At 52.7% G+C, this 12,379-nt stretch overlaps 2 non-coding genes across 2 annotated transcripts; both read right to left on the bottom strand.

The window, feature by feature from the left end:
• Positions 1–216, bottom strand: LOC147730088 (small nucleolar RNA U3). Its single transcript, XR_015308786.1, has one exon. It is a non-coding gene; the product is annotated as a small nucleolar RNA U3 (small nucleolar RNA).
• Positions 217–2,834: 2,618 nt separating this feature from the next.
• On the bottom strand, positions 2,835–3,050 carry LOC147730087 (small nucleolar RNA U3). Its single transcript, XR_015309015.1, has one exon. It is a non-coding gene; the product is annotated as a small nucleolar RNA U3 (small nucleolar RNA).
• Between the last annotated feature and the right edge of the window lie 9,329 nt (positions 3,051–12,379).

Genomic DNA, 12,379 nt, shown 5'->3' with positions numbered 1-12,379 from the left:
ACCACTCAGATTGTGTACTCTTTCTCCAATCCTCTTGAAAGGAATTAGAACGATCATCAATAGCAAACAGCAGCTACATAAATGCAACACTGTTCACTCACTTCACGCTCAGAAGAGAACAGTTCAATTCTTCATCGTGGTTAGCGAAGACCAAACTCTTTCAATCACATTTCCTCAGTTAAAAACTATATAAATGATCCCTGAAAGTATAGTCTTAATAAAACTGTTTATCGCTCACACAGACAGAAAGGGGGGAAACCCTCCTTACTTACAGTAAGACACGGTTCGGCATCATCAACTGAAATAAAAACATATAAATATAAACATATCTGTTACTCCACGAAATAACATTCTACCGATACACACGCATATGCATTTATTTACATTAAAACATACTTAATAGATCCTGGTGACACTGCTTTAAAATTTGCATATTTTAAATCAGCAACCAATTAAATTCAACCTGACTCTTCCTGACCCAACGCTGTACCAGAGGGAAAGCTGGAAAATTCTTCAAAAAACTGTGGTTTCCACAATATCATAGAGATGATTTTTAATGGGAATATTTGGTCTAGATTAGGAACAGTCAATCAGCCAAAAGAGTGACACTGATCGCTAGCATATGTGAAGCGACCTGCTAAGCTTGCAAGTGTGGAAACAAAAGTTGTAGCATTACAGCTACCTTGACATTTTGAACAGTTGCCCCACAGATCAAATGTAGGTCAACATCTTTGATCGGTTACCCCAAAAAAACGAACTGTTCCCCAGTTCACATATAAGACTCTAAGCTGAGGATGGCCTTCGGCGATGGTCCAAACTTTGTGAAAACCTGCTTTCAGCAACTACAGGAGATAACAGAACCTATCGCTTTCAGTAGCGCCCTGAATTCCTGGTTATCTAGGAAAGCGTTCACATGAACAACAACTTGTCCTACCACCCAGCTTGAATTTATGCGGGTTTTTAAAGCTACTAGACGTTTAGCCGCTCGGAACTACAGAAGTATCCAAACTATAGTTTATGTTTTTTTGTGCAAAATACTTTTTACACTGGGAAGTGAATACTTGCCGGAAACGTTTGGTACCTAATATTCATCAGAACCCGGAATTGAACTTTTCAGTGTACACTTCTGTCTTCCAGCATATCCTTAAATGAAGAAAGGAACAGCTGTCAACAGTAGACAGTTGTTTAAAAAAAAAACTCTGCCTGTGACCTTCCTTTTTAGATCAGAACTTATCTGCAACACCTTCGGACCACTTACAATTTCTACTTCAATCTTGATTCTTCATAACATATCGCGACAAAAAGTTTTATAACTCTATGCTAAGCTGTCCAAGGGTTACAGGAAGATATCACAACAGCATTTTTTCTGTCACCTGGCTAAGCTCTCAGCATATCAGTGATAGATAATTAAAACCTGCCGCTGCAGTCTTTAGTTAGCGAACTAAACTTTAATTCAGCATGATAGACTAAAGTTGAAGGCTAGGGACAAACAGAGGAAAGGGGACCGTTCCTGGTCGCCATTGCCTCTTGCGGCAGGCTAAAAGGCTATCACAATAAGGTCTTAACTGTGTAAGTTTTACGTAAAAAGAGGCCATGGCTGGAAAACCAGTCGGGCAATGCCCCAGACTCTTGCATAACCAAGAAGAACAGTCTATGGGTATTCACCTGGCCTGTCACCACACCGTGAACTTCCACAATTTACGGTCTGGCGCCAGCCCACCTAGGTCTTTTCCTAGGCGTCGCAGCACGGTGGAAATCCAAAATGGTGGCAGTCGGGGCTCGAACCATTAGAAGTTTCAAGGCACAGGGTTTATCCTACTATTTACAAACGGCTGATATTTCGATTCTCTACATGAGGGTCTAATCTTCCAGTGTTCGAATATAGCATAATGGAACGCTAAAGGGGGCTACAATGGTCCTTAAATACCCTCTGTTTGAGTTCTTGACTCAAGTTAAAGCTGAGCTTCTATATCGAGAGGATAGGGCATTTAATCAATGTGATACCCGAGGTAGAAAGTCTATTCTGATATCACAACATTCCAGTCTATGAATTAAGAATATTCTGAGTTAAAGCAGGAGAACCAAGAAAATGGTACTTGCTGGAGCAGGTGGCTCGTTTTGACCATTATTTTTTATTGTTGCAACTCCATTCTCCCCAATGGATCCTTCAAATTCCAAAGTTCGAATACATTAAGCCCTTGATGTACTAAGGGCTGTACGGGGGCTAGTTGGGAGCTGCAAGTTTTTGTGCTGAGCACACTAGATTTCATAATGATAAGTAAACATACACAGTCCTTTACTTCTGCTTTGCACTCCACAAATTCCTGTGAAAACTTTAGCAAATACCAAAGGAGGAGTTTTTTATCCTCAGCAGTCTAAGATCCACCGCAGCCTTGTAAGTTGTATAACCTGTGACCAGGGTGTTACGCTTCCTCTTAGTCTAAAAGGCTTAACTAGCATTAGGAGGTTCCTTTAAACAGTCGAATTGAAAGATTGTTAAATCGTTGAGGAGCAGTAGTTGCCTTGCAGCAGCCTAGGCTCTACAAATAGCTCATACGCACAGTCCATTTAAAAAGTACTCTTCACTCCCCACGTTCTAAAAAACAAACCTTTTTTTATAAATAACATACCAAAATACCAACTGACGGTGAGAAGTGCTTTTCAAAGATAAGCTCTTGCAAAAACCACAAGTCCAAAAAAGCTCAATAGCTTCTACTAAGTATTCATGAACTCAACAGCTAAATAAAAATAAACCAAAGTGCACACTATAAAAATAACAAACTGAGCAAGAAATTAAGAACGGGTAGACTTCCTTACACCCTATAAAGTAGCTAACCACTCAGATTGTGTACTCTTTCTCCAATCCTCTTGAAAGGAATAAGAACGATCATCAATAGCAAACAGCAGCTACATAAATGCAACACTGTTCACTCACTTCACGCTCAGAAGAGAACACTTCAATTCTTCATCGTGGTTAGCGAAGACCAAACACTTTCAATCACATTTCCTCAGTTAAAAACTATAGAAATGATCCCTGAAAGTATAGACTTGATAAAACTGTTTATTGCTCACACAGACAGAAAGGGGGGAAACCCTCCTTACTTACAGTAAGACACGGTTCGGCATCATCAACTGAAATAAAAACATATAAATATAAACATATCTGTTACTCCACGAAATAACATTCTACCGATACACACGCATATGCATTTATTTACATTAAAACATACTTAATAGATCCTGGTGACACTGCTTTAAAATTTGCATATTTTAAATCAGCAACCAATTAAATTCAACCTGACTCTTCCTGACCCAACGCTGTACCAGAGGGAAAGCTGGAAAATTCTTCAAAAAACTGTGGTTTCCACAATATCATAGAGATGATTTTTAATGGGAATATTTGGTCTAGATTAGGAACAGTCAATCAGCCAAAAGAGTGACACTGATCGCTAGCATATGTGAAGCGACCTGCTAAGCTTGCAAGTGTGGAAACAAAAGTTGTAGCATTACAGCTACCTTGACATTTTGAACAGTTGCCCCACAGATCAAATGTAGGTCAACATCTTTGATCAGTTACCCCAAAAAAACGAACTGTTCCCCAGTTCACATATAAGACTCTAAGCTGAGGATGGCCTTCGGCGATGGTCCAAACTTTGTGAAAACCTGCTTTCAGCAACTACAGGAGATAACGGAACCTATCGCTTTCAGTTCGGCCCTGAATTCCTGGTTATCTAGGAAAGCGTTCACATGAACAACAACTTGTCCTACCACCCAGCTTGAATTTATGCGGGTTTTTAAAGCTACTAGACGTTTAGCCTCTCGGAACTACAGAAGTATCCAAAATATAGTTTATGTTTTTTTGTGCAAAATACTTTTTACACTGGGAAGTGAATACTTGCCGGAAACGTTTGGTACCTAATATTCATCAGAACCCGGAATTGAACTTTTCAGTGTACACTTCTGTCTTCCAGCATATCCTTAAATGAAGAAAGGAACAGCTGTCAACAGTAGACAGTTGTTTAAAAAAAAAACTCTGCCTGTGACCTTCCTTTTTAGATCAGAACTTATCTGCAACACCTTCGGACCACTTACAATTTCTACTTCAATCTTGATTCTTCATAACATATCGCGAACAAAAAGTTTTATAACTCTATGCTAAGCTGTCCAAGGGTTACAGGAAGATATCACAACAGCATTTTTTCTGTCACCTGGCTAAGCTCTCAGCAGATCAGTGATAGATAATTAAAACCTGCCGCTGCAGTCTTTGGTTAGAGAACTAAACTTTAATTCAGCATGATAGACTAAAGTTGAAGGCTAGGGACAAACAGAGGAAAGGGGACCGTTCCTGGTCGCCATTGCCTCTTGCGGCAGGCTAAAAGGCTATCACAGTAAGGTCTTAACTGTGTAAGTTTTACGTAAAAAGAGGCCATGGCTGGAAAACCAGTCGGGCAATGCCCCAGACTCTTGCATAACCAAGAAGAACAGTCTATGGGTATTCACCTGGCCTGTCCCCACACCGTGAACTTCCACAATTTACGGTCTGGCGCCAGCCCACCTAGGTCTTTTCCTAGGCGTCGCAGCACGGTGGAAATCCAAAATGGTGGCAGTCGGGGCTCGAACCATTAGAAGTTTCAAGGCACAGGGTTTATCCTACTATTTACAAATGGCTGATATTTCGATTCTCTACATGAGGGTCTAATCTTCCAGTGTTCGAATATAGCATAATGGAACGCTAAAGGGGGCTACAATGGTCCTTAAATACCCTCTGTTTGAGTTCTTGACTCAAGTTAAAGCTGAGCTTCTATATCGAGAGGATAGGGCATTTAATCAATGTGATACCCGAGGTAGAAAGTCTATTCTGATATCACAACATTCCAGTCTATGAATTAAGAATATTCTGAGTTAAAGCAGGAGAACCAAGAAAATGGTACTTGCTGGAGCAGGTGGCTCGTTTTGACCATTATTTTTTATTGTTGCAACTCCATTCTCCCCAATGGATCCTTCAAATTCCAAAGTTCGAATACATTAAGCCCTTGATGTACTAGGGGCTGTACGGGGGCTAGTTGGGAGCTGCAAGTTTTTGTGCTGAGCACACTAGATTTCATAATGATAAGTAAACATACACAGTCCTTTACTTCTGCTTTGCACTCCACAAATTCCTGTGAAAACTTTAGCAAATACCAAAGGAGGAGTTTTTTATCCTCAGCAGTCTAAGATCCATCGCAGCCTTGTAAGTTGTATAACCTGTGGCCAGGGTGATACGCTTCCTCTTAGTCTAAAAGGCTTAACTAGCATTAGGAGGTTTCTTTATGTATTAAATATTTTATTGAGCACAGGCAAAGAAAAGCACCTCTGAAACATCTGTAGGGGCCGTCTCCACTCCAGGGAGGCCTAGGTCAGCAACCCCACTGACACCCAACACAAGGCCAGCGGGAACATCATCTTGTTAACACAGCAAGCCGCCTACAACCCAACCGGGCCGGCCGTGTCATAAGAGGTGCTACAACGGTGCAAGCTAATCAGTGCTAGCATAACTGGAGAAACAAAGAACTGTAAACAACCCCCCTACCCTTCCCACCCCAGCCCTCCCCTCTCCTTGTCCATTTCCGGGATTGCTCTATCGGTCGTGTTCTGCCACTAACAGTCAGTTGGCGCTGCGCGCGCAGGGCCCGTGCGCTTACGGGCGTGAGTCTTGGGGTCTGGGAGAGGTGTGCCTGCCAGGCGTAGCAGGCGCAGGTAGCGTGGGCAGCTCACCTCCCGGAACTCCCCGGTAAGCAGGGCGAGGAATGGTCGCCAGAGTTCCGCAAATTCCGCCCCCCTCCTAGCTGCCACCAGTGATAGTTTCTCCATCCCCAGGATCGCCCAGAGCCGGTGAAGCCACCCCAATTGCTGCGGAGCCTGATCCGCTCTCCAGTGGGCCACAATGTTTTGGACCGCAGCCCCAAGCGCAAGCGCGATCAAACGTCCTCTCCAGGATTTCAGAGGGTATGTGAGGGCGTTTGGGAGGCCTAGAATAATGTATGCTGGGAAGCGCGGCAGTTGTGTGTCTAGATGTGCATCTATGAGGTCTAGGATAGGGTCCCAGTAGGGGCGTAGCGCCTCACAGCTCCACAGCAGGTGTTCCAGAGTACCCAATCCCCCGCACCCTCTCCAGCATCTGTCACTTATTCGGGCATCCCATTGATGTAGTCTCTCAGGGGTGTGGTACCAGTATGTGGCTACCTTAGTCAATGTCTCGGTAAGCCCGGTGTGGTGCGCCGAGTGTCTGGCCCTATGGTAAACCCCCTCCCATTCTTTCCGAGTGAGCTGTCTCCCCAGGTCCCTTTCCCACCGGACTTGTCCTGCGTTGTACGTATGTGCCTGAGTGAGAAGGAGCTGCTGATATAGATCTGAAATCAATTTCTTGTCCGAGGTGCGCGTCAGCAGCCACCGTTCGTAGGGTGTGAGGTGCCGTTGGGCCCCGGGCTGGATCGAGGGGTGAAGCACCCAGTGGCGCACCTGCAGGTATTGCAAGCGTTCCGATTCGGCCACGCCGTAATCCGCCTTGACCCGCTGGAACGGGAGGATCCCCTTGATGTCGAACATGTGTCCCGCTGCTCTACAGGGTGTCGCCCGCCACGTCGTGAATGCTCCGGCGTCCAAGCCCGGCGAGAAGTCTGGGTTTTCAAAGATGGGAGTCATAGGTGAGGGGAAGGTGGTCAGCCCCTTGGCCACAGCCACTCTGTCCCACACTCGCAGGGCGGTACTAGTGATTTCAGAGGCGTACAGGTTAGGGGGACGGTGTCGGCGTGGTAGGAAAGGCACACCCTGGAGGGTACGGCCGGCCACTGCCTGGTCCAAGAAGAGCCAGTGTTTGCCGGACTCCAGCTGGAACCATTCCACAAAGGTGCGCAGTTGTGCTGCCTGGAAGTACAGGGTGAGGTCGGGCACGCCGACCCCCCCGTTCTCCGGGGGCAGAGCGGCGAGAGTGTGCTTAAACCGAGGTCGCCGGCCGTTCCAAATGAACCGCGACAGATCCGATTGGGTCTATTGAAGCCAACCCTTCGGGGGGTTCACGGGGAGTGTCTGAAACAGATACAGGATCTGCGGCAGCAGTGTCATCTTGACTGCGGCAATCCTGCCCAGCCATGACAGCGTAAGTGGCCTCCAACGCCGGAGCTGCTCCCGGAGCTTGAGTGTGAGGGCCTCGTAATTGACTCGCGCAGTGCCCCTGACAGTAGGAGCCAGGCGAACGCCTAGGTACGGGACGGTTGCGTCCGACCATTGAATCTTGAATTCCGATTTAATCTCGGCCACCACGTCTGGGCTCAGGGAGATGTTCAGGGCTTCGGATTTGGCTTCGTTGATTTTAAACCCCGAGGCCAGGGCAAAGGTGTGGAGCTCCACAAAGAGAGCACGCAGGGATTGCATCGGGTCGGTAAGGGACAGCAAAACGTCGTCAGCGTACAGGCTGATCCTGTGCGTGTCGGCTCCAAATTTGATACCAGAAATGCGAGCGTGCTGCCGCAATCTTTGAGCCATCGGCTCCATATACAGTGCGAATAGGAGCGGTGACAGAGGGCATCCTTGGCGCGTGCCTCTGCCAATGTCGAACCTCGGGGAGGTATGACCGTTCACCCTTACCGCGGCGTTGGGCCGGCGGTAGCAGTTGAAGATGCGATGGCGGAGTTTCTCCCCAAAGCCGAAGTGGCGGAGGGCCTGGTCGAGGTATGGCCAATGCACTTTGTCGAAGGCTTTCTCCGCGTCGATGGTGAGGAGCATGCAGCCGGGTTTGGTGCGCGACCCGGCCTCAATGAGGTGCAGCACCCGCCTGGTGTTGTCGCTGGTCTGCCGTTGAGGGATAAAGCCCGCCTGATCGGGGTCTATCAGCTGTTGCATATATGGGGCAATGCGGCTCGCTAATATGCCAGTGTAGAGCTTCAAGTCTACGTTCAATAGCGAGATGGGCCTGTATGAACCGCAGGCTGCCGGATCACGGCCCGGTTTGGGAATAACTGAGATAGACGCCTCCAGTAGGTCCGGGTGTATGGCACCAGGCGTGTCAAATGTGTTAAACAGGTCGCGCAAGAGAGGGGCAAGTTGCTGACAAAAGGTCTTGTAAAATGCCGCGGTATAGCCGTCGGGTCTCGGGATTTCCCCACCTTGAGGCGGGCAATAGCCGAGATGACCTCCTCCAGGCCTATGGGCCGCTCCAGAAAGTCTGCTTGAGCTGGGGTAAGGGTGGGGAGCTCCGCGCCCTGCAAATAGGCCGGACCGGCATTGGGGTCCAGGTGATCTGCGTCGTAGAGCGCCGCATAAAAATTGCCGAAGGCCGCCGCAATCGCCGCGTCCTCCGTAATCTGGTCGCCATTGGCCGACAGGAGAGAGCGCACTTGTTGCCTCTGAGTCTGCGCCCGTAGCCTGCTCGCCAGAAGCCTCCCGCAACGGTCGCCCCCGGTGTAGTAGGCGTGTTTGAGACGCATAGCGGCGTATTCCGCCACGTCCTGATCCAAGGCCGCCAGCATCTTCCGTTCGGCGCACAACTGTCGCCATGCCCTGGCCGCCCCTGTGCACTGGTGCATTTGTTCCAGTTCTGCCACCCGTTGGGTGAGCTCGGCACGCTTCAGCGCCCTCTCTTTGTTATTGGCCGTGGCGATGGAGATGATTTCCCGGCGCAGAACTGCTTTGAGGGCCGCCCACTGGGTGGCCTTCGTGGTGTCATCATTGGCGTTGTGTTCCAGAAAGTGGCTAATCGCGGCCGTGAGCCGGGTCTGGGTGTCAGGCAGCTGTAGGAGACCGTCTCGCAGCCTCCAGTGGCGTTGTGGAGCTGGCATGGCTCCCACCCGAAGCGTCGCCACCACTGGGGAGTGATCCGATAGTGCGGCTGGCAGTATCTCCACTCCCTCGACCTGTAACGCCAGTTGAGAGGAGCCCAGAAAGTAATCCAGTCTCGCATATGTTTTGTGTGCCGCCGAGTAATACGTATAGGCAGTGGTTAGGGGGTGTGTGTGTCGCCATAAATCGGCGAGGCCCAAGTCTGCTAAGTGTGCATGCCCCGCTGCCGTGAGTGCCCCTACCTGCCCGGATCTTTGGCCTGAGCGGTCCGCCGTATTATGAAATACGATGTTGAGGTCCCCCCCCAGCAGCAAGTGAGTGTGCGTGGTGGATGTAGCGGTCTCTAGAGCTGTATGTAAGAACCTTTCCTGCCCCTCATTCGGGCCATAAACAGAGCCCACTAGCAAGGTGTGGCCTGCAATGTGGAAGCTATAGAGCAGAAGCCGCCCTTTAATTTCGGCCTCTTTCTGGAGAACCTTTCCCTCAAAGGATTTAGCCACTAGGATCGCCACCCCCGCCGCCTTCTTCAGGGAGGAGGAGAAGAACTGCCATGGAAAAGCGCGTGATTTGAGCCTATGCTGGTCGCTGCGCAGAAGATGTGTTTCTTGAAGAAGGCAGATATCCGCCTTAGAGCGCTCGAGACAGGATAGTATCGCCCTGCGCTTGTTCGGACTGTTGAGAGCCCGCACATTAAGCGTGAGCACTGTGAGGTGTCGTGGCATGTCTGAGATAGTGAGAAAGACGCCAAATCCACCCGGAGGTCGTGACTGTAGGCCAGCGGGTCGCGGAAGATACTGCGCCGGGAGCCCCGTCGGCTCCTCCCGTGATGTCAGCACCCCCTGGACAAGGAGAGCCCCCCCGCCCCTCCCCCCTCTCCCCCCAACTCCCCCCCATCCCCGACGGCCCCCCCCTGTCCCTGCTCAACCGGAGCAACCTCCCCGCCTGGATCCCCCCCTCCCTCGGTGCAAACGCTTCCCATCCAACTCCCCGTGCCCGCCCCCCTACCCAACCCTTCTCCCCAACTGGCAAAGAAATGTGGTCCAACATTGTCCCAGGTCCAGGCACATGGCCGCTGGACCCGTAGTAAGGTAAGTCCGTAGAATGGGGGCAGTGGTGGAGTCGCAAGCAGGTCGGCCCGCTCGAAGCACTCCGCCACAGACGAAGAGACAGAGTCACCATCAGGGAAGACCAAGGAGCGCTCTGCACGCGCCCCCGCCGCCGGACTAGATTAGCCCGAACCAACCATGGCTTGTGGAACTAGTGTGTCGCTCTCCCAGCGGTCAGCCATTGTTTGCCGGCGCCAGGCCCTGCGCCACTGTCTCCACCGCAGCCCTCTGCCCCTCCTCTATCTCAGTTGCCGCGGGGCGTCTCGGCCTGCGTCTGCGTCGTTGCTGCTGCCAGCGACCTGGGCCAGCCTTGTTAGAAGTCTTTTCTCCCGGTGACCCATCGTCGACCACCGGCTCCTCCAGGCCCAGCACGCCGCAGGCGTCTCTGAGGGTGCGTGGCTGATGGAGGACATTGCCAAGCCGAAACACCAGGCGGAAGGGGTGCCCCCAGCTGTAGGAAATGTTGCGTTGTCTCAGTTCCGCCGTTACTGGCCGAAAGGTGCGCCGTTTCTCTAGGGTAAGTGCAGCCAGGTCCTGGTAAAGCGCCGGTGAATGGTCGCCGAAGGTGATTCTCTCCATGTGGTGTGCCTTGCTCAGGATCTCCTCTTTTGTCCTGAAGTCCTGCACGCACACCAGGATGTCCGGCGGGTGCGTTGCGTCGGCCCTCGGCGGGACCGTCCGATGTGCCCTGTCTAGTCGCAGGGGGGCGTCCGCCTGTCGGCCCAAGATGTGGTTGAAGAGACCCTGTGTGAACCGAAAGAGGTCCTCCGTGTCCGGGGCCAGTTTCACTCCTCGGATCCTGATATTATGCCGCCGGGAGCGGTTCTCCAGATCCTCGGCATGCGTCTGGAGATCCACCTGCTGGTCATGGATGCGGGCCAGCTCCTGCCTTAGGGCCTCTATTTCGGCGTCCCGTGTGTCGCTCTTCGTTTCCAGGTCTGCCACTCTCTCCCCTATGGCATCGGTGTTGCGGCGGACCTCTTTGATCTCGTCCTGGAGCTCCTTCTTTAGGGCGTGGATGTCCTCCCTCAGCCCAGTGAACAGGGACTCCAGAAAGGACCGCGTGACTGGAGCCTCGGGGTCCGCTCCCCCAGGGGGCGACGAGGCCACCGTCTGCTTGTCCGTGTCTCCCCGGGGATTTGACCCCGCGGGGCCATTCCGCTTCCCCATGGTAGGGGGGGTGAAGAGATCCTTAATGGTGCGGTCCTTCCTGGGCCTCCCGCCGGACATACCGTCCCAGAGCCCCCAGCCGCGTCCGCTGGTATCTCCTTCTGCCGGCCGCAGATCGATCCTCAGGCCTTGTGGGCACCGCTCCGGCCCCGGGACAACCAGTGCAATGTGAGTGGCACCTCCGCGATCCTCCTAGCCTTCCGTCACCCCGGGTGAGCAGTGTGGTGTCGCCGTTCCACGAATCCGCAGCAGGGCACAGTGGGGGCCGCGTGATGGGCGCAGGGGCGCCGGGTCCAGAGGACGAGGCGGGAAGCGCCGGCCAGGCCGGGCGGGAAGCTGCCCAAGATGGCGCTCGCGGTACACCGCGTTGCACTGTCCAGAGGGTGAGAGCTCAGTATGGTCGCAGGGGCCTCTTCGCAGCAAGGGGGGGCCGCTCGCCTCCGTGGGGGCCGTGGTCGGGGGGGCTCGGCTACCAGTGTTGGTGTCCCCAGCGTCTGCGCAGGTTGAGGGTTCTCGTGCTGTCCCACCACGTGCGGGGCCCCCGTGGATCCTCTCCACGCCCCCCGCGCCGACAGGCCACCACCTCTCCCGTCGAATGTCTAGGCGCGTAGATGCAGCCAAGGATTGGGGCAGTGCTGCAGGCGGGGACCGGTGGCCGCGGGGGGCCACACCGATAGGCCCTGTGCCGGCAGATCGTGGTCTCGATCGTCCCAGACTGTCGCCGTGTTGTGCCGCTAGTGGACGAGCCTGCGGGGGTGCCAGCCGGTCTCCGCTGTCTCCCGGCGGCCCCACGTGAAAGGGGGTCTGCTGGGCCGGGGGGGTGGGGGGCCCCCTCCACCCCCGCTCCTCACCTCCTTGTCCTGGGTTCCCTCACTCGACCCAGGCCGGGTCCGTCGTTGACCACCACCAGCTAGGCACTCCGATAAGCTGCAGGTCAGTGTGGCGAGCCCGCAGAAGCCCCCGACAGGTGATCACGGGGGCCTCGCGCTCAGCAGCGCGGGCCGGGCTCGCCGTCTCAGCAGCCGCCGGGCACAGGCACCTTCGACTCGGCGTGCAGGCTCCGCCTCTCGCGGCCTCGTTGTCCCGCCGCGCTCCTTCCAGGCCGTCAGTGCCACCAGGTCGCCGGGCCGGGTCCAGCCGGGGTTCCGCGCCGGGAACCGGCCGCACAGCCGTCCTGCACCCCCCCGCAGCAATGCTGGCCTCAGGCCCGCCGGGGAAGCGCTCGGTTCAGGGCGTTTCGCTAAAAAATATGCTGTAGTTAACGGCCGGCGGCGGGAGCTCCGACAAAG

Source organism: Lissotriton vulgaris, chromosome 2_1, assembly GCF_964263255.1.
Source record: "Lissotriton vulgaris chromosome 2_1, aLisVul1.2, whole genome shotgun sequence".
NCBI classification, from domain to species: domain Eukaryota; kingdom Metazoa; phylum Chordata; class Amphibia; order Caudata; family Salamandridae; genus Lissotriton; species Lissotriton vulgaris.
The sequence above is the reverse complement of the archived record's forward strand: the minus strand, read 5'-3'. Positions and strand labels throughout refer to the sequence as shown.